The sequence below is a fragment of the Haemaphysalis longicornis genome, unplaced genomic scaffold, assembly GCF_048455015.1.
Source record: "Haemaphysalis longicornis isolate Haplotype H1 unplaced genomic scaffold, Haemaphysalis longicornis Haplotype H1 scaffold_2, whole genome shotgun sequence".
Classification (NCBI taxonomy): Eukaryota; Metazoa; Arthropoda; class Arachnida; order Ixodida; family Ixodidae; genus Haemaphysalis; species Haemaphysalis longicornis.
Window position 1 is genome coordinate 38,932,122 of NW_027526295.1, and position 18,325 is coordinate 38,950,446.

At 48.4% G+C, this 18,325-nt stretch overlaps 1 long non-coding RNA gene across 1 annotated transcript in view; it reads right to left on the reverse strand.

The window, feature by feature from the left end:
- Positions 1 to 4,548: 4,548 nt before the first annotated feature.
- The window catches only part of LOC144167067 (uncharacterized), a 140,542-nt gene continuing 126,765 nt past the window's right edge, over positions 4,549 to 18,325 (reverse strand). Inside the window, exon 8 of the long non-coding RNA XR_013321836.1 lies at positions 4,549 to 4,769. This is a non-coding gene — a long non-coding RNA (uncharacterized LOC144167067). The remainder of the gene's footprint in view (positions 4,770 to 18,325) is intronic.

The following is an 18,325-nucleotide window of genomic DNA, read 5'->3' on the forward strand; positions in this document are numbered from 1 at the left end:
TCTCGGCTGTTTGCCCTCAACACAAGGGGATCTCTCCTGCTCGCAGCTCGACAGGAAGCGACGGAGCTCAGTAAACGGACGCCTTCGACGATGTAATACTCCCCACTTCTAGGTTTATAGGTCCAGCGGATTCGGCGAATCGTTTGCAAACCAGTCGGTTAGTCAGTCAGTACCTCGGTATGCCATTACCTCGCTCCGTCGGTCGCTTGGCCCACCAGTAAGTGAAATCGTAGGGCACTTCTGCTTATGGCTAAATTTAAATGCGGAGTGCAGCACATGAACCTTTTTCCAAGCAGAATGGTACTGACAAGTGAAAAGTTTCACATAATAAATGCAGTTTTGCTTGTGCAATACCCCGTTATGTAACATAAATCAATTTTAACGCCTGACCCCGGAAACTAACGCTCACTAATCAGTTTTTTTTGTTTCTGTGCTAAATGTAATCCCCCGGCACACTCTGCTTTTACTGTGAAAGGGGTTCGGCTACAGTTTTGTGCATTACAGCTTTTTGTCTGCAAGAGCTAAGGTACCACATTTAAGCCGACTCGTTGCGAAATCGTTTCGTTTAACTATACGAAAGTCCTCGCCTCACCACTTGCATAGGCAATTTTAGTAGACTAGATAGAAATAAACAAATTTTCCGTATGATGACGTTCCAAGTAGACACTACAAATGGATCAAACGCATCTGGATGCGCGACCTACACAGGGCATGGTTACGTTTTATCCCTGTCCTTTGCATGGTATCAAGTGCGCGCTTACTTCGACTTCTTTCAACGGTGGTGTTACCATCAAGAGAAGTGACCGTTTCGAAGTTAAAGTTTTCATTTCTTCCCTCGTATGCGTGGCCGTACAAAAAAAATTACACCATCTGCTCATGGGGAACCCTGATGAGGATGCGAAGTATCATAGGGGTTCCGTGTGGTTCCATTGTGTTGCCGGTATGTTGAGTGATCTGGTGTTTAGTAACGCCAGAGTGAATTCCGCGTCCGGGTCCACACCAGTGGCAAAGGCACGCAAGTACTGCTGTGTGACGGTGAGTAGGCGGTGGTTTTCGAGGCGCCGAAAGTCGTCCATCATGTTCTTGTCGATGTTGTCGTCTCTGTGGTAGAATCGGTAGCCTCCGCCAGCGTGGCTGAGGTAAAGGCTGTTGACCTTGGTGCACCGGCTGAGAGCAACGTACAGGCCCTCCTCTTCGCAGCTTTGTCTTCTTCTCCTTCTTCTTCTTCAGCGGTTCCCTTACGGGAAGATGACGACGGTGGTTGAACGCGAAGCTATCTCGTGATGGATTATTTCGTTGGCCCATCCCTAGGGGCATTCTGCCACAATCATCATCAGCGGTTCCTGGTCAGGCATGCGCTGTGGGGCTGTGGACGGCGGACAACAACGACAACGACAAGGGAGGGAGGGACACAGCCCCGAGCAGGAGATGCTCCACATCTAAAATCTCGACTCCAGACTTGAGGGTCATCAACTATCACAAAGTGGGACAGTTAATGAATATTTCCAAGTGCTGCAGTCATGGATTCGTATGAGGGATAAATTCATAGAAAAAATTAGCGCCCTTCCACTCTGTGAAGATGGATGACCTGCAAAGCTGATTGCAGTCCACAACCCGCCGCGGTGGCTCAGTGGCTAATGTGTTGTGCTGCTGAGCACGAGTTCACGGGTTCGATTCCCGGCCGCGGCGGCCGCTTTTCTGATGGAGGCGAAAAGCAAAAACGCCCATGTGTACGAGATTTCGGCGCACGTTAAAGATCCCCAGGTGGTCAAAATTAATTCGGAGCCATCCACAATTCCGCGCCTTATCGCCTTCGTTGCGTCGGTGCGTTAAACGCTACACCCAATCAATTGCAGTGCACAGAGTGGACGAAACAAAACACGTTTGCTGAAATTTGGATGAAGCATATTCCCTAGCCAATAACCCTAATGCACCTCTGAAGGATCCAAGATCTGTTCTTGTAGACAAACATGTAGCTTCCGGTGTCCATCCGCGTCCTTAGCATTTTACTGTTTTTGAAATACAGAAACCCAATCTGCTGAACCACTAAGGACTCCGGAAAAGTCTCATTAGGCCGTTGAACGTCCGCGTTTAAATCTCTCACCAGTACAACGGACATTCCATCCACCAGTACAAGCATGAAACCTATTGCTGCGCGTGCACACCCCCTCCTGCCTCCCCGTATTCTCCACTCCAAACCTGTGCGCGCAAAAAACGGCAACCGGTAATGTGCGCGTGCTTACAAGTGACAGACGCGGTCGAAAATATTTCCTGAAAGCCGTCTGATGAAGTCTTAACGGCTCACGCCTGCGTTCCAAGCGGAAAAATTGCTGTTGTTCCGGGAGGGATTCACCGCTACTCAACGAGCTGAACTTAAGGTGGACACGGTGGCAACAGCAGCTTTCTGTTGTTTTTGCGCCCGTTCCCGCTTGTGTTCGGGCCAACACTTCAATTGCTCAAAACGAACCGCATGCATCTGCCCATAACAATTTAAAATCTGGAAGCCATTCAACTCTATTCTCGTGAAGAAACATGCGGTTGTCCGTGTCTTTTTCCCATCGTTGGCAACACACTGTGTGTAAGTCTCTGTAACACACAACCCACACCCGAAGCACACCATCTATGATGACAGCCGGCTAAGCGCCTTGAGCCATGTAATTTCGACATCTAAATCTCCTACCAGCCCAAGCGGCATTTCATCGTTAGCGGCATGAAGCCTAGCTGTGTGTGCACGTCCCCCCTCTTCCACCCGCAAAAGGTGCACGGATATACCTGCAACTGGGGATAGCGCATACTTAGGCGTGAAAGACACTGGCAAAAATGTCGCTCGGAAGGCCTTCCAAGCTCAACAAGAAATATGGGTTCAAGCTGACGTTCCAACTCGGGAAGTTTCTCTTCTACCGCGAGGGATTCGCAGCTACTTAGGGGTGTAAATTTGAGTGGAAACAGCGTCGGTGGGTTTCGCTCGTTTTAGCGGGCAGCTCTTTGGCAGCCGTTACGTAATCTGCGTGGGAGCGGTGTCGGTTTATATCCGCGTAACCGAGTGAGCGAACCCGGCAGCGACGAAAGGAATAAAGTAGAGGGGAGCGTCTACTGAAGGGTGAAGTGAAGTACGACACGTGCGGCTACGGCGTCATCTCTATCACTGCCTTTTCCTCACACATGTTTCATGTGTCGTCACCAAGAAGCGCCTTCCCCGTGGCACTTTTCGCAGACGCTGTTCCATTCTTCGCTAATCCAAACCACGTGACGTTTGCACGGGAGGTTCAAACAGGATATGCAACAACATTCTCACTTCTCCATTGTGCAGGGCTAATCCGAACAACGTGACATTTCCACGGGAGGGTCAAAGACAATTTCGAACATGCTGCCCGTGGCCGGCGACGCACTGCGAAGTAGCAGCAGAGTAGTGCACGCCGCCACACGTTCAGTAATCTAGCAACACTTATGGAGATGCAGCAGAAATGCGCCGTCACAGAGAATACTGCAGCTGGCGCTCCGCACAAATTTCATATTAAGGAGTATAGTAATCGCCAGTGCATTTTTTACGCCAACCCGTGCTTCTGTTAATTTTTGGCAATCATCTGATAACCGCACTACCGCCGTTAGCTGCCGACTGCGCAACTTGCTAAAGGGTCATCCGCGGAGGCGAGGGGGAAATTAGCTGTGAAAGAGGTATCAGCGGTGGTGAGGAGGAACCCCAGAGCGGCGCTGAGTAAACCGATGACACCGGAATGAAAACTGGGGGGGTTAGACATATATTGCTTTGCAGTAAAACCTGCCTAGGACGCAACCTTCAGAGCTTTGTAAGCGTACGACTGGTTAAGAAGGCTAAAGCGTGCCTAGACGCGGAGTTTTCATTATTTTGTTTTAGAACATTTGCCTCTGCCTCTGTTGCTATATTTAGCAGATTATCTTTCAGAAAACTTTTTACCTTACGCCTTTTCCAACGAAGCTTCACTAGCGCTGAAGCAGTCAATCATAAAGGCCTATGTTGCCCTCCCACAGTAAACACGACAGTGGTGTTTCCTGTAACTGGATATTCTGGTGTAAATACATTTGCGTGCGACTGTTCGTCGTACCTTGAGTATATATTAGAGCACCAACATGAGCGTAATAAAAGAAAACTTCAGAAGATGGTCGCACTTCCATCTGCGGTATCGTCAAAATAATTCCGAAGCGTTCATAATGAAGCGGATGAAACATATGAAAGAAAACATTTTCCTTGCATATTTACACCATGTAATGTGGAGGTAAATTGAAGCTGTACTTCTATGCCCAATATCCGCAAATACTGGATACATGTGTGCTAAAAAAACTGTGTATGTAACCCTACAAAAGGCGGGAAGTTGACTGTTACGAGAATACGAAATTATTCAGAGGAGTATTATGTGAATGCTTTACGTAGGTGTAAAAGCTGCTCGAGTGCAGATGGTTTGAAAGATGGGCTAGCGGGTGATGGTTCATATTAAAAATATTATTAGCACGCAAATTACCTGGACAGGAGCATTTGAGGACAACACAAGCGCAGTTTTTATGCACTTCGAGTTTACTTTCAAACGTAACAGAACATACTTTATTTCTTGAAAATACAGATTGAAGCAGCGTGTCGCCTTCTCTGGACCTCTTTTTACAAGATTTTACAGAAAGGCATAGTACAGTAGTAGTTTATTTGGTTTAGAATACACCCTCCCTTTTCATAAAGTAATACCTGCACCTGTTGCAGTTGCACCTTCTGTCACGTTTTCGCACTTCCCGAAAATGCATATCTGCAAAAAGAAAGTTGTTATTTGTGTGACATATTCAAATCCGCAAGATAGATATGCGTAGTCATTTAGGCTGGCCGTAGAAATACTCATATATGCTACTAAGAGATGTACAGGCATTGAAAGACGTTTAACAGTAATGTAACAAATAATTTGTGCCTAGGAATGCACCTGGCTGAGAAAGCGGATGGGAACTTGCTGAATGGCACCATAATTATGTCCGTCCCAAAGGTAAGCTTACAAGTTAATCTGATTCTACATTTCATTTCCGTAAAATCCTCAATTGCAACAGGTATCAATTGACCCCGGCTCGATGCGAAAGACAAAACAAATGTGAAAGTTATTCAGGAACCAAGCTCCAGGTGTCTGGGATATGCAAGCGTATTTTCTTATGTAATATCACTCCGCAGGTTTTTTTCTTATTTTCAATATACCCACCGCGGTGGCCTAGTGACTAAGGTGTTGTGCTGCTAAGTACAAAGACGCTGGTCTGATTCCCGGCAGCGGCCGCTTGGTACACGATAAAAATTCCCAGGTTGTCAAAATTGACCCGGTGCCCTCCACTACAGTGGGCCTCATCACGTGTGTAGCGTCGGCGTGTTAAACCCATAATCAATCATCGGACAAACTTTTTTTGATGGTGGAAGGTTTTCTTTACGTATACTTTTGACGTTGGGCTTCAATGGTTGGGGAATAGCGGATTCCTTCGTTTTAACACAAAAGTGTTTTATGCCGGGCTACACAATCCTCACCGACGTCATATCTATCACGAAATTGATATCACCAGAAAAATTAGTGCCTTTCCACTCTTTGAAGAACGATGACCTGCAAAGCTGGACGCAGTCCACGGAGCGCACGAAACAAAACACGTTTGTGGTAATTTGCGAAAGAGCATATTTCCTAGGCCATTAGCTGAACGACCCTCTGAAGGATCCAAGATTTGTTCTTGCAAATAAACATGGAACTGCATGTGTCCTTCCCGCGTCATAAGCATTTTACTCTTTGTGTAAGGCCGGGTTCAGACTGTTGCCGCAATAGTCGCCATGACCTAAAAAATGACGTTATTTCACGTCTCAGCTAACCGAACTGCGTGACATGGCATTCTTTTACTTGCATAGATCCAGATATGGGTTTTGCGTCGGTAATCTGAACTTAGCGTAACACACGAACCCAATCCGCTCTACCACTATGGACTCCGGACAGGCCCCAATTGGGCCGTTTAAAGTCCGTGTTTAAATCTAGTACCAGCACAGCGGACATACCATGTATCATCAGTAGGGGCATGAAACCTATAGCTGCTGCGCATGCACGCCCTCCCTCCTCCTTTACACTATTTATCACTACAAACCTGCGCAAGCATAAACCGGGAACCAGTCATGTACGCGTGCTTAGAAGTGACATACGCCGCGACGGTGGGTTTCAGTCGTTTTAGGGGGCAGCCCTTTGGCAGCCGTTACCGTAGAGCTTCGCGGGAGCGGAGTCTGTTTATGTAGGCGTAACCGAGTCAGCGAGCGCAGCAGCGACGAAAGAAAGAAAACGGAAAGGAGCTTCTAGCGAAGGCTGAAGTGGAGTACGACACGTGCGAGTGCCGCGTCATCTCTCTCACTGCCTTTCTTTCACACATGTGTCATGTGTCGCCACCAATTAGCGCCCTTGCCCTAGACATTCCCCGGACGCTGTTCCTTTCTCCGCTAATCCGAACTTCTCGACGTTTGCGCGGTAGGTTCAAACACGATATGCAACAACATGCTCGCTGCTCCCTTGCGCGGGGCTAATCCGAACCACGGGAAATTTGCGCGCGAGATTCGAACACGATTTCCAACATGCTGGCCGATGACGGCGGTAGACTGCAAGGTAGCAGCGGAGTAGCGCATGCTGTAGTACGTTCGCTGCTCACGCGAGCACTTCCTTAGACGCAGTAGTAATGCGCCATGACCGAGAAGACTGCAGCGCCTGCTGCGCACAATTTGTAGTAATATGCCGTGCATTTTTTACCGCCCATCCGTGCTTCAGTTTATTTTTGCAATCATCTGATAGCCGCATATCGCCGTTAGCTGGCACCTGCGCAAATATTTAAGGGGAAATCGGTGGAGGCGAGAAGGGAAACAGTTGTGAAATAGGTGCCAACGATGGGGAGAAGGAGCCCCGGAACGGAGCCGAGTAAATCGATGATACCGGAATGAAAACATGGGGGGGGGGGGGGGGGGGGTTAGACGTATACTGCTTTGCATTAAAAGTTTCATCGGCGCGGCGGCGCTAGATTTTCAGCCCCACAAAGGGAGATGTGTAACACTCCACCGACTGAGCCATGGAGTCATGTCCAGGTAGCTGTACTAACACGCCTGATGTCGTTCTGTCTATCTTGTCCGTTCAGATGGTGCTGCCTTCTGGGAGAGGTAAAGCGAAGTAATGCGTTACGACGCTAATGAACACCGATAGCTAGCGCCTCGATTGGGGAGCGTGTATCTACGGAACTGCTGTGTTTGGCCGTCCACCGCGTATGTGGAATGCCGCTCTGATTGTGGAACGGCGCCCCCGCGTGCCGCAAGCTTACCTCGTCGCAACGCAAGCGTCTGGCGTGCACACCACAGAGCAGGACCAATGTGGTCGTAGCTTTCTATAAGCGACCAGAAAGCAGAACATCGCTCGCCAAGCACACCCACAAGACTACTGTCGACCCGCAAGTCATTCTCATTCCGCTGCAGCACACTGTTAATTAACCAAACGATTCTCTAACAACCCGTGCAGTTTTATTAACACGGTTTGCGACAGCCTTAGGTTTCAATCGCATTTATGCAATGCTCCAGCACGTGTAATCAAGGGTTTCATGTTGATGCGTCTAACGGTGCTATACCGACGAAATCTAAATAGCGTTGTTTTAGTTCATATTTATTCCCAATAACATTGAAATGCTCCTGTGAAGGCGCATTTCAATTTTGGGTTTTACCGATTCGTCTGAAAGAAAGATCAACCACATCTTTTTCTGTATTCATGCTCGGGGGAAATTTTGAATAAACACACTATTCCCAACCTCCGTTTGCACTGTATTTTGTGTTTTTTATGAATGGCGACTCACAGACACTTTCACTGATCTCATGCTTTCGCTCGCGCGTAAAATTGCTCCAGTGACGTCAATAATGCGTAAATCACACTCAGGAACACATTCGGGAACAATGCGAATGCGAAGCACCTTTGTTGGAGTTATTCACCACGAAGTCAAAAGGATATCATGCCATTCACGTCGGCGCACTCGAAGCTTGTAAAGCGAGGAGTTGCTACTTCAGCATTACAAAACTCGCTGTCAAGGTCCAGTCATCATCGAATCCACAGCAGCCTTGACACCCAAACAAGTCGTCTGCGGAGGGTTGGCTTTCCTGATTCGCTGCTTTGCGGTGTGGGCTACAAAATCTTATAAGGACTGAGAAAACCACCCCAGGAACAGGAACCTCCATCCAGAGAGCGACGGAAGGTAGCCGTGATCCCTTACATCCACGGGGTGAGCCACAGGCTTAAGAAAATAGTACGGCGGTCCGGTGTTGATCTCGTGTTTTCTGCTCCTGACAAACTAAGTAGCCTTCGCCGCAAGGTAAACTTGAGAGACCAGCGAAGAAAAAAAAATCACAGCATATCCACGGGGTGAATGATGATGAGTGGGCGAAGCTCCTGAGGGGAAATCATCGGTAAAACCGGGACTCTTCAGTGAAAGTTCGCCCACTACATCTGTGTCCGAACGTAACGTCTAGAAAGTCTCGCTTAAACCGCGCGTCGGCACCTTGGGGCTGAGCTCGCCTGATGCGTTTTGCAGACGCCTCACGAGCTCTCACTGCATCGGGGTGTGCCTGCCGATACGCGCGCTTTCTCGCCGCTTCCCGTTCTCTGACGTTTTGGAGATCCTCTTCGCGCCGCAGCCGTGCCGCTTCGCGTACGGCAGGGTCCTCGCGCCGTTGCCGTGACGCTTGGGCCTCTCGTTCCCGAACGCTGGGATCTTGGCGGCGTCGTCGCGCAGCCAGACGACACGCTTCGGCCTCCCGCTCTCGTACGGCAGGATCTTGGCGGCGGCGTCGCGCAGCTTCACGGAGCGCTTCTGCCTCGCGGGCTCGCAGATCTGCAGCCCGACTCCGAGCGCGCGCCAACAGCAAACGGATTTTATTACAACGCTCCCCGCCATCTAGTAAGCAATCCAAGAACTAAACTAGAGGTAGCCACGCCATCTAGTAAACAATCCAAGAACTAAACTAGAGGTGGCTACATACATACGACGACGATGGACAGACCCACGCCCTAAGGTGCTTCGCCCCTAAAATGCGCGAAGAAACATACGAAGCCCTACGTCCAATGCTAGGGGGAGGTTATCTACGAGATACCACTGTTTTGCAAGCGGTCGTACGTAGGACAGACGGGGCGATGCCTCAACGATCGTCTTCGGGAGCACGCGTGCGACGTAAGAAACGCCACTGGTAGCACACTCGCTAGTCACGTTGCCAAATGCCCAGGCTTTTCGCCTCTGTTTGAGAAAAGCCACGTGCTGGCGCGATACCGTGACCGGATGCAATGGGAGATTAGAGAGGCTTGGCAAATGCATACCCGGAAACATGATTCCGTCAGCGCTCTGTCTGTTGCTCTTACAGGGAAAGAAATTCACTTTCTTGGTGATAATGTAGATAAGGCGTGCTAGTTGATACGATTGTGTTAGTAATAAAGATCACTGTACTTCTTGAAACTGATTGTTTTTTGTATTTTTTTGTATTCTTCAGTTGTTATTTCTTTCATCACGTGCCACTTTCTTTCCGCATTTATTGCCCGTTCAGTCACAATAAACTCAGCTGTTAGTCAGCGCCCTGTAGGTGTGCCCTTTCTGTAGTCCTGTTTCTAGCGCTGTTTTATAAGTCAATACTTTACACTCATTGAAGATACTCATCGGTCAACATAGTGGAAAATTTGTAACCATTTGAAATTTCTTGGTGCTGGTAGAAGGATACGCGTGCACATTTTATACACCTAAACTGCCACATAAGCAGAAGTGTATTACATGTTGCAAGTTGTGCGGTGAGTAGAGAGAAGAGGCCCCAAAGTAGGTAATTCTTGCGTATTGAATGTTCTGCTTTTTAATGAATAGGGTCGCAGTGTTTGACTTTAGAACACCGATAGGCACGGAAATTCACGCATTGTAAATTCATTGCACCTGTATATTTCCGTGCAAAGGCGGTCGCCTTTAAAACCATTTGGCACAGAGAATGCAACAACCGCTCCTTACATGTTCTAAGAATGAGTATCCTGCACGTTGGTCTGAATAAGGGCTTTACAATTTCCCGAAGCGAAATCCGTGGTCTCATTATGCGCCAAACTAGCGCAAAGCGTGACCGTCTTTGGTGTCGCCATCAATTCGAATGGAATTAAAAGTCACCTGACGTAAGCGTCGGAAACTGTGTGCTGCATTACCATGTTGACTTTTGATGCACCATTCTTCGGCTTTCGCATTTCTACGCGTACGCAGGGTTAAATGTCTCCGTGGGAGTTTGTGTGGGCTTTGCGTATTGTGACCATCCAGGTATATCAGCTCATTTGGACCCAGAACGCACATTGTTCATAAAGGTAACTTGAGTGATGCTTGAAGTGTCCGTCTGCAGGCTGCTGTCGCCGAACTTTGCGTGGTCACTCTATTGACAGAGCAATTTAGATTACTCGGGTACTCGTCGGGAAACATTTACAACGTAATCACTTGCGATAGCGGCCACACAACGCTCAAAGTTGGAATTACTGGTAATTAAAAACGAAACGTTTTTTATCGTAAACTCGAGTAAAGTAAATATTTGTGCCGGCATTATTTCGAGCTTCCCAAACGGGCGTTTTATAGTATATATTGCGACTGAGAACCTGTTGGGGCAGCAATTGAGAATAATGTTTACCGAAACAATTACAACATCATAGGTGGTAAGTGTTCGAATTTGAAGCAAATCAAACCATCGGGGATAAATCGATGGTCATTAAGTATTGTGCGTATGCTTGCGCCATAAGCACGGGGAATAGCTATTCACGTAAAATTAAAAATTAGTGCCTTTCCACTCTGTGAAGAAGGATGACCTGTAGAGCCGGACGCAGTCCACGGAGCGCACAAAACAAAACCCGTTTGTCGTAATTGCGATGGAGCATATTTCCTAGGCCATTAGCTCAATGACCCTATGACGGATCCAAGCTTTGTTCTTGCAAATAAACATGGAACTGCATGTGTCCCTCCCGCGTCGTAAGCATCTTACTGTTTGTGTAAGGCCGACTTCAGACTGTTGGCGCAACTGTCGCAATAACCTAAACAATGACGTTATTTCACGTCTCAGCTAACCGAACTGCGTGACATGGCATTTTTTACGTCCATAGATCACGATATGGGTTTTGCGTCGGTAATCTCAACTTAGCTAAACACAAACCCAATCCGCTCTACCACTATGAACTCCGGACCGGTCTCATTGGGCCGTTTAATGTCCGCGTTTAAATCTAGTACCAGCACAACAGACATACCATACATCAGTACGGGCATGAAACCTATAGCTGCGCGTCCACGCCCTCCCTCCTCCCTACGAGTACTTTTCACTACAAAACTGCGCACGCAACACATTAACCGGGAACCGGTCATGTAGGCGTGCTTAGAAGTGATATACGCCGCGACCGAAGGTTTCAGTCGTTTTGGGCGACAGACTTTTGGCAGCCGTTACCTAGGGGGTTCGCGGGAGCGGCGTCTCTTTATGTCTGCGTAACCGAGTGAGCGAGCGCAGCAGCCACGAAAGAAAGAAAATGGAGAGGAGCGTCTAGCGAAAGGTGAATTGGAGTACGACACGTGCGGCTACCGCACCATCTCTATCACTGCCTTTCTTTCACACGCATGTTTCATGTGTCGCCACCAAGGAGCGTCCTCCCCCTGCACTGTCCCCAGACGCTGTTCCTTTCTCCGCTAATCCAAACTTCTTGACGTTTGCGCGGGAAGTTCCAAACAAGATATGCAGCCACATCCTCGCTGCTCTCTTGCGCGGAGCTAATCCGAACCACGGGAAATTTGCGCGGGAGATGCGAACACGATTTGCAACATGCTGGCCGACGGCGGCGGTGCACTGGAAGGTAGCAGCGGAGTAGCGCATGCCGTCGAACGTTCGCCGATCACGCGAACACTTCCTTAGACGCAGTAGAAATGCGCCGTGACCGAGGAGACTGCAGCTCCTCCTGCGCACAATCTGTAGTAATCGTAAGTGCATTTTTAATGCGCATCCGTGCTTCAGTTTATTTTTTGCAATCATCTGATAGCCGCATATTGCCGTTAGTTGCCGCCTGCGCAACTTTACAAAGGGGCATTGGTGGAGACGAGAAGGAAAATAGTTGTGAAAGAGGGGCCAACGGTGGGGAGCAGGATCCCCGGAACGGAGCCGAGTAAATCGATGACACGGGAATGAAAACTGAAGTGGCTTAGACATATACTCCTTTGCAGTAAAAAAGGTAAGGGTCATGCCGGGTAGACATGATATGGCTCACCGGTGAACGGCAGCAGGGACTCCAGTAGCCTCCGGAGAATATCAGGCTATTGTTTTGTCAGCTAGACCTAGGTGTGGTACGCAGGAGTGAGTGTTAAGCAAGAGCAGTGCTGTTGGTCGCACTGCACGATTGCAGTCATGGTACCTCAAATATGTTGGCGGTTCTGCTAGTAGTTTGGTGGGGAATAAAAAATTCGGACAGGCGGTTAAGCATCTTTATGGTCAACGTACCAGAGTTCACTTTCAAGTAGCAGTTCCCAAACAGAGAGATACTCATTATAAGTGATTATAAGTGCTGCAAAGGATTCCAATTCCAAGTACCATTTCGAAGTTTTGTCTTAAAAAAAAATCGGAACCAACTTGGCAAGCTATTGAGAGGCGATCACAGGAGAAGAAACCAGGATTAAAAGCCGTCTTTTATTGCTATATACCTTTCAAAGGGTTAATCTTCAGTGCCTGCCCCTGAAGGAGGGGTTCATCACCACAAAAAAACATTTACAGTTCCTGGGATTAGAAAAGAAAAATGACAGCTGGTAATAAGAACAGAAACAAAAAGTAAGTAGCTACACCAAGGCAAGTGAGCGCCATTATAACCAGCATAAGAAAAAACGTGCGACCTGAGTAGCAGTTTGTGTCTACCAAAGTCAGCCACGACAACAAAAGAGACTAGGTTTTTTATGAAAAAAATCAAAGTGCCTTCCTTAAGAAAAAGATGGCTAAAATGGGGAGGATTCTCGCGCGCAAGGTAAGGGTAAGTCAAAGTCCAAAATTCAAACTGCTTCAACCGTCTCCGAATGGCGCGATTACATAGACATCGGCTTCATAACGCGAGGAACCGAAGCTCTATTCTCACCAACGGAAACACTTTTTCTTGATTTATTATCATCATGAAAAATTGGCGCTGCTTGCACTAGTGGTGCAAGGCTGCAGAAACACCACAGTTGGCGGCCGCTCTCCCTTCGTCGGAGACCCACCTCGCATGAATTTCTGAACTTGCCACTCAAAGTTCTCCGTGACTGCAGGCCCGGATCGCTTTCGCCGCAGCTTTTCACATCTATGCCCAAGTGGACCGCATTAGCTAGCGCTACAAGCCGAGGGAACCGTTTTCGCGCACTCGGCGTCTGTAGCGCGACCTGTACTGTGCTCACCTTTTGAGGCGCAGGCGCACGTGTACTGCCTTTTTTTGTTTGTTTGGAGCTCCTCACGTGGCCCATGCGTAAGCCGGGACGACCGTACGCCGTCAGACCATCTCAAGCTTAGCCATCTCTTGTGTTAACAGTGGCTCAGAGCGCCCAGTTCCGGCCGTGAGGTCTATGCGAGAGAACGAGCGAACCCGCGAGTGAACAAAAGCTCACATGAATTCCAAAGTCACCGCTAAAAATACCCCATAGGAGATAATGCGGTGCTCCGAAATTGGAAGGTCGCTCAATCAGATAAACGCCGGTTTCAGTAGGGGGAGGACGCAGGATCGATTCCCACGAAGGACGCGTTTTTTTTTTTCGAATGACGTTTTCTCTTCGCGTTGGACAGCTTACAGCTTACTGCTGTAAATATTCCCTCCCATTTTGTAAAGTTGGCCTTCTTGCAACGCGGTTTCTTGTTGAATGACCGAAGTGAGGTATAGAAAGTTTCCCGTTATAATTTTGCCGCGGCTTAGTGCAATCAGGCGCAGCGAAGTAATTTTCGCCTTCTTCAAGGCGTACCTACCCAGTTGATCCGCCCTAGATACCAATCCTCATTTTTCTACCGGTAGACACAAAACAAATTAGTGTCCTAACTTTCTGGAGCAATCGATGACCTGTGAAACTGCACGCAGACGACAGAGTGGACGTAGCGAACCACATTGGTTTGTAGTTTGCGATTGAGCGTACTCCACAGCCACTTAGATCAGTGAACCTTTGAAGGCCTCGAGCTTTATTCTATCGAACAGACATGGGGCTCTCTGTTTACCTCCCGCGTCATGGGAATTTCACTCTGTGTTACACACAACCCAATCCGCTCGACCAATCAAGACACCGGATATATCGCATTCCGCTGTTTGACATCCAAGTGCATGCCTCCCGGACACACAACGGGCATGTCATCAGTGAGGGAATGGAACCTATAGCTTCGCGTGCACGCCTACCTCCCCTCCCTTCCTCCCTCCATTCTCCGCAAGCGCACGCATAAACCGGCAATCGCTTATGTTCGCGTGCTTAAACGTTAAAGAGATCAATAAAAAGACCGGTGGCGGTGGCGAAAAGGAAGGCCGGCGCGGCGCCAAGTAAACCTTCTCCTCAGGAATGAAAGGTTGGAAAGAGAAGGGGTGGTGTGGGTTAGACATATAGTGCTTCGCAGAAGAGCTATAGGAACCCAACGCTTCTTGTTCACTGCTGTATTCTGTGTTGTAATGGTCGTTCTCTGTACCTGCTTCTGAACGGGTGATCGAATAGCGACTACTTAGGCTAAATGTGCATAGAGCTTGCTTTCACTTGCACTTTCACTGCCTGTTATGAATCCCGTGAACCTTAGCCTTTCATAAAAGAAGCGGCGAAGCGTTTTTTTTTTTTGTTTGAAACTTGGCTACGAAGACAATTAGTTTCCTTGGAGTATTTTTATTGAAAACATGTTTGCTGCTTTAGACCAACTATAGTTTCGCTACAGAGTGGAATGTATAAAATTGTCGATGGCGCGCTTTTTAAAGAGTCGCCATCAATCATGAGAGACGATTTACAGACCACGTAAATTTTGCGTTGGGGCATAAGCGGGCCCTAAACATCGTAATCCAGATAACCACAAACAAAGAAACAACTTCATGGCCAATTACATTAAACACCTGGCGACACATATAAATAGTTATGTTGGAAACCATGTTGCAAAAGAATCATTGGTACAGAAAAAGCTGGTAAATTCCAATGGCAGGGGTATGCCATCATAGTTCCAATTAGTGACAGTTCGAACTAACGCAATTGAGCAATAACTGCACTACCCTGAAACTGGAAAGCCATGAAGCCTGTTGACGCTTTTATGCTGAAAAACCGTGTCATTGCGCTCTGTCTTTTGTCCCTAAAGGCAACGGTCGGCACTTTTTGCTCTAACAAACTGATGCAGCGATAACCGCATCTTCGCCTTCATCCAAACATAAGAGACGGACGGAATTACATCTGTCGATTACTTCTAAGCGTACGGGCGCACTATGATTCGTCCTCGTCCTCCTTATCATCATTGGCAGTGACAGGTTCAGCTCTCCTCGCTTGAGAAACAATTCCTTCAACTGCCATCGCCACCGCACTCGCGTCCTTGACGCAGTTCCCAAAGATGGCGCATTACAAAACGTCGGCCACGTAGAATTTAGATTGAGTTTACCGTATTTTGCCTTCTACGTTGTACGCAGCCTTATGTGTAAGCACAGAGGTAGTTTCTATGGCCGTAGCCTAGGTCTGGGGTCCCAGAGTTGTACTGCCCAGTTGGCAATCTCCGTAGCGGAATCGACTCGCGTTCATACGCTTCTACGCATTGTTTGACGGAAGAAATAGTAGAGTTCAAATTATCCGTAAATTCGAAATATTTAGGTTCCAACAAACGCAATTATATTACTCAACGTCACAAACGATATGCTACTCACGGTTAATTAAGCACGGTAGTGAAATTTTGTTCGCCAATTTTTCAACCGCCTGCAAAAAATACTGACGCCTTTGTACGGTTAGGGGCAATTCATTCATTTGTTTAAATTTGTGCGGAGCTATCTCTCTCGTTTTATTTGTTGGTAGGCTCGCTGCGGCCTCCTTTGTATATTAAAGGGGCACTGAGAGAAACAATTTGAATCTTGTTTTATTTTTTTTTGTTGCGATTAGTAGGAAATGACCTATTTATTCCGTGAAGCAACCTATTTTTATTCAGCGCGCGACAATTTTTTAATTAAAGACGTTTTTAATTCGTCTGTCACAGTTCCGGTTTCAGCGGGTGCCACGAAATGCTGCATTTGGTATAAACCAAGCAATCCACATCACTGTAGGGCGGATATCACAGAGCAGAGCTGCCATAGCACTGTCGATTCCGCGTCGGCGGCAATTTCTGTTAATGCCCTACGTACTGATCTCGTCCGCCGCTTCATTAAATATGGCTGCGGCGACTCACCGAACGCGTAAATTTGATACACGGGCTCCAATGCGTGCGTGCGCCGTGTCTTCGGCGTCGCTCCGCTCCAATGTTGTCTACATGGTTGCCTCCCTATTTTGGCGCACTCCGGCCGGTTTAGGTATATGCAAGGGAAATCCGATGAGGAAAAGGAAACGTTAAACCCACTTGAAGTGAAAATGAATATAGTACTATTACGTTATAGACTACATTTTATATGTTCGGTATATCGATGTGCAGAAGTTTTGCACCGACGATTCCGCTCATCTACGCTGTTGGTGCCGCTCGCAACACATGTCTACCAGAGGTCTCTTGTGCCGGCATTGTCCCGGCCTATGCACAACGCGTGCCGGTTGATCTCTATCTTCTGCCGCTGCTATGGCGTGTTCCCTGGGTCTTTTTGACACGGAACTTCACGCTGACATTAGCCATCTAGCACAGCTAGACAGACCACTTGAAAAAAAAATGGGGTTCGGTCGGCACCAGAATCCCAGGACGCTCGCCGCCGAGTCTGTACACAAAGCAGCCGCGTCGGCGGATTGCCTCGAAAGCGCGTCATCCCTATTTCATTTTTGCCGCGCTTTCGAGGCGCTTTTTCAAAGAAAGTGCTACGATTTGTGCCGCGCCTCCCCCAGATGGCGCCACGGGTCCCGCGACCGAGAGAAGATGCAGTGAAACATCCCCCTCGCGAGGGGCACGATCAAATGCAGAGCATTTCCGGGGGCGCACGACGTAAGTAGTTTGCGTTACGTTAATGTTGTTGCACTTGTGGCAACTGCTGACGAGAGAGCGCTCGTCAGCAGTAGTTTGAATGAGTCAACAATATAAGGCGCGTTCCTAGGGTCCCATTCTGTGTCGGCTCTGTGGCGCAGTGGGTAGAGCACCATGTACATTGCGTTCCGCCCGACGGATTGAGCGGTCGAAACCGGGGGACGGATAGTATTTTTTTTTTATAAAGTAGGGAGGGGTGCGGTGCGGACTAGGGACGTCAACGAGGGTGACATCGTGAGTTACTGAAATGCTCTGCATTTAAAAGCGACCATAGGCGTGATGCAGGCGGCGGTACTGCAAATTGCTCTCGCAGCTCGCGAACGACGCGTGACGCTGGAGGCAGTGGGTTGGAGACGCGCGCTGGTAGCAGCGGGCCGGTCTGCCTACATCTTGCGTAAGCAGTGCAGATGGAGATTTTTAATGCAATTCCCCACTGCGGCAATAACTCATTTCTTGTATGTACTGCCTTGTTTTGGACTTGAGCCCCATTAAGTGCAGTGGTAACGAACCATCGCTCGAGCTACCTACGGTGGCCGGGGCCACTTACGACCGCAGCTGCCGCCTGTGCAGTGACTGTGTGGCTCTCAGAACGCTTTTCGGGTCCCCGGCGCGTTTTCGCGTCCTGTGTAATGAAAGGCAATTAAAAAAAGCTTCACCATCTTCCCGTGGGGAACAAGGAGGAGGATGCAAAGCATCATGGCGGTTCCGTGTAGGTTCCATTGTGGTGCCGTAATGTTGTTTCATTTATTGGAGCACGAATGGGAACGTACTGTGAACCGCCGTGTAGAGAGAGAAATGTAGAGAAATGTAGAGACAGCGAAGAGACCGACACCCGCGTTACCTGATCTAACACCTCCTGGTGCTCGACTTTCTTTATTGCGTGCTCACACTCCTACCCTACTGCCCGCTTTCTTCGTCCTCTTCTCTGGTTCAGCTGCAAGGCGCGGGGCGCTTACCGCCACAGCTTCCCCGCGGGAAACTCAACATCCTCCTCTAAAGTGTTCACTTCGTCGTTTGCGTTGTCGTTCAGCTTCGCGTGCCTTCGTTGTATCAGTAGCTTCTTCACGTAGTTTGAATGAGTGTATGACTTCAGGCGCGTTCGTACCACCGTCTCGGTTTGTAGCGCAGTGGGAAGAGCGTCACGTACCTCCCGTTGCG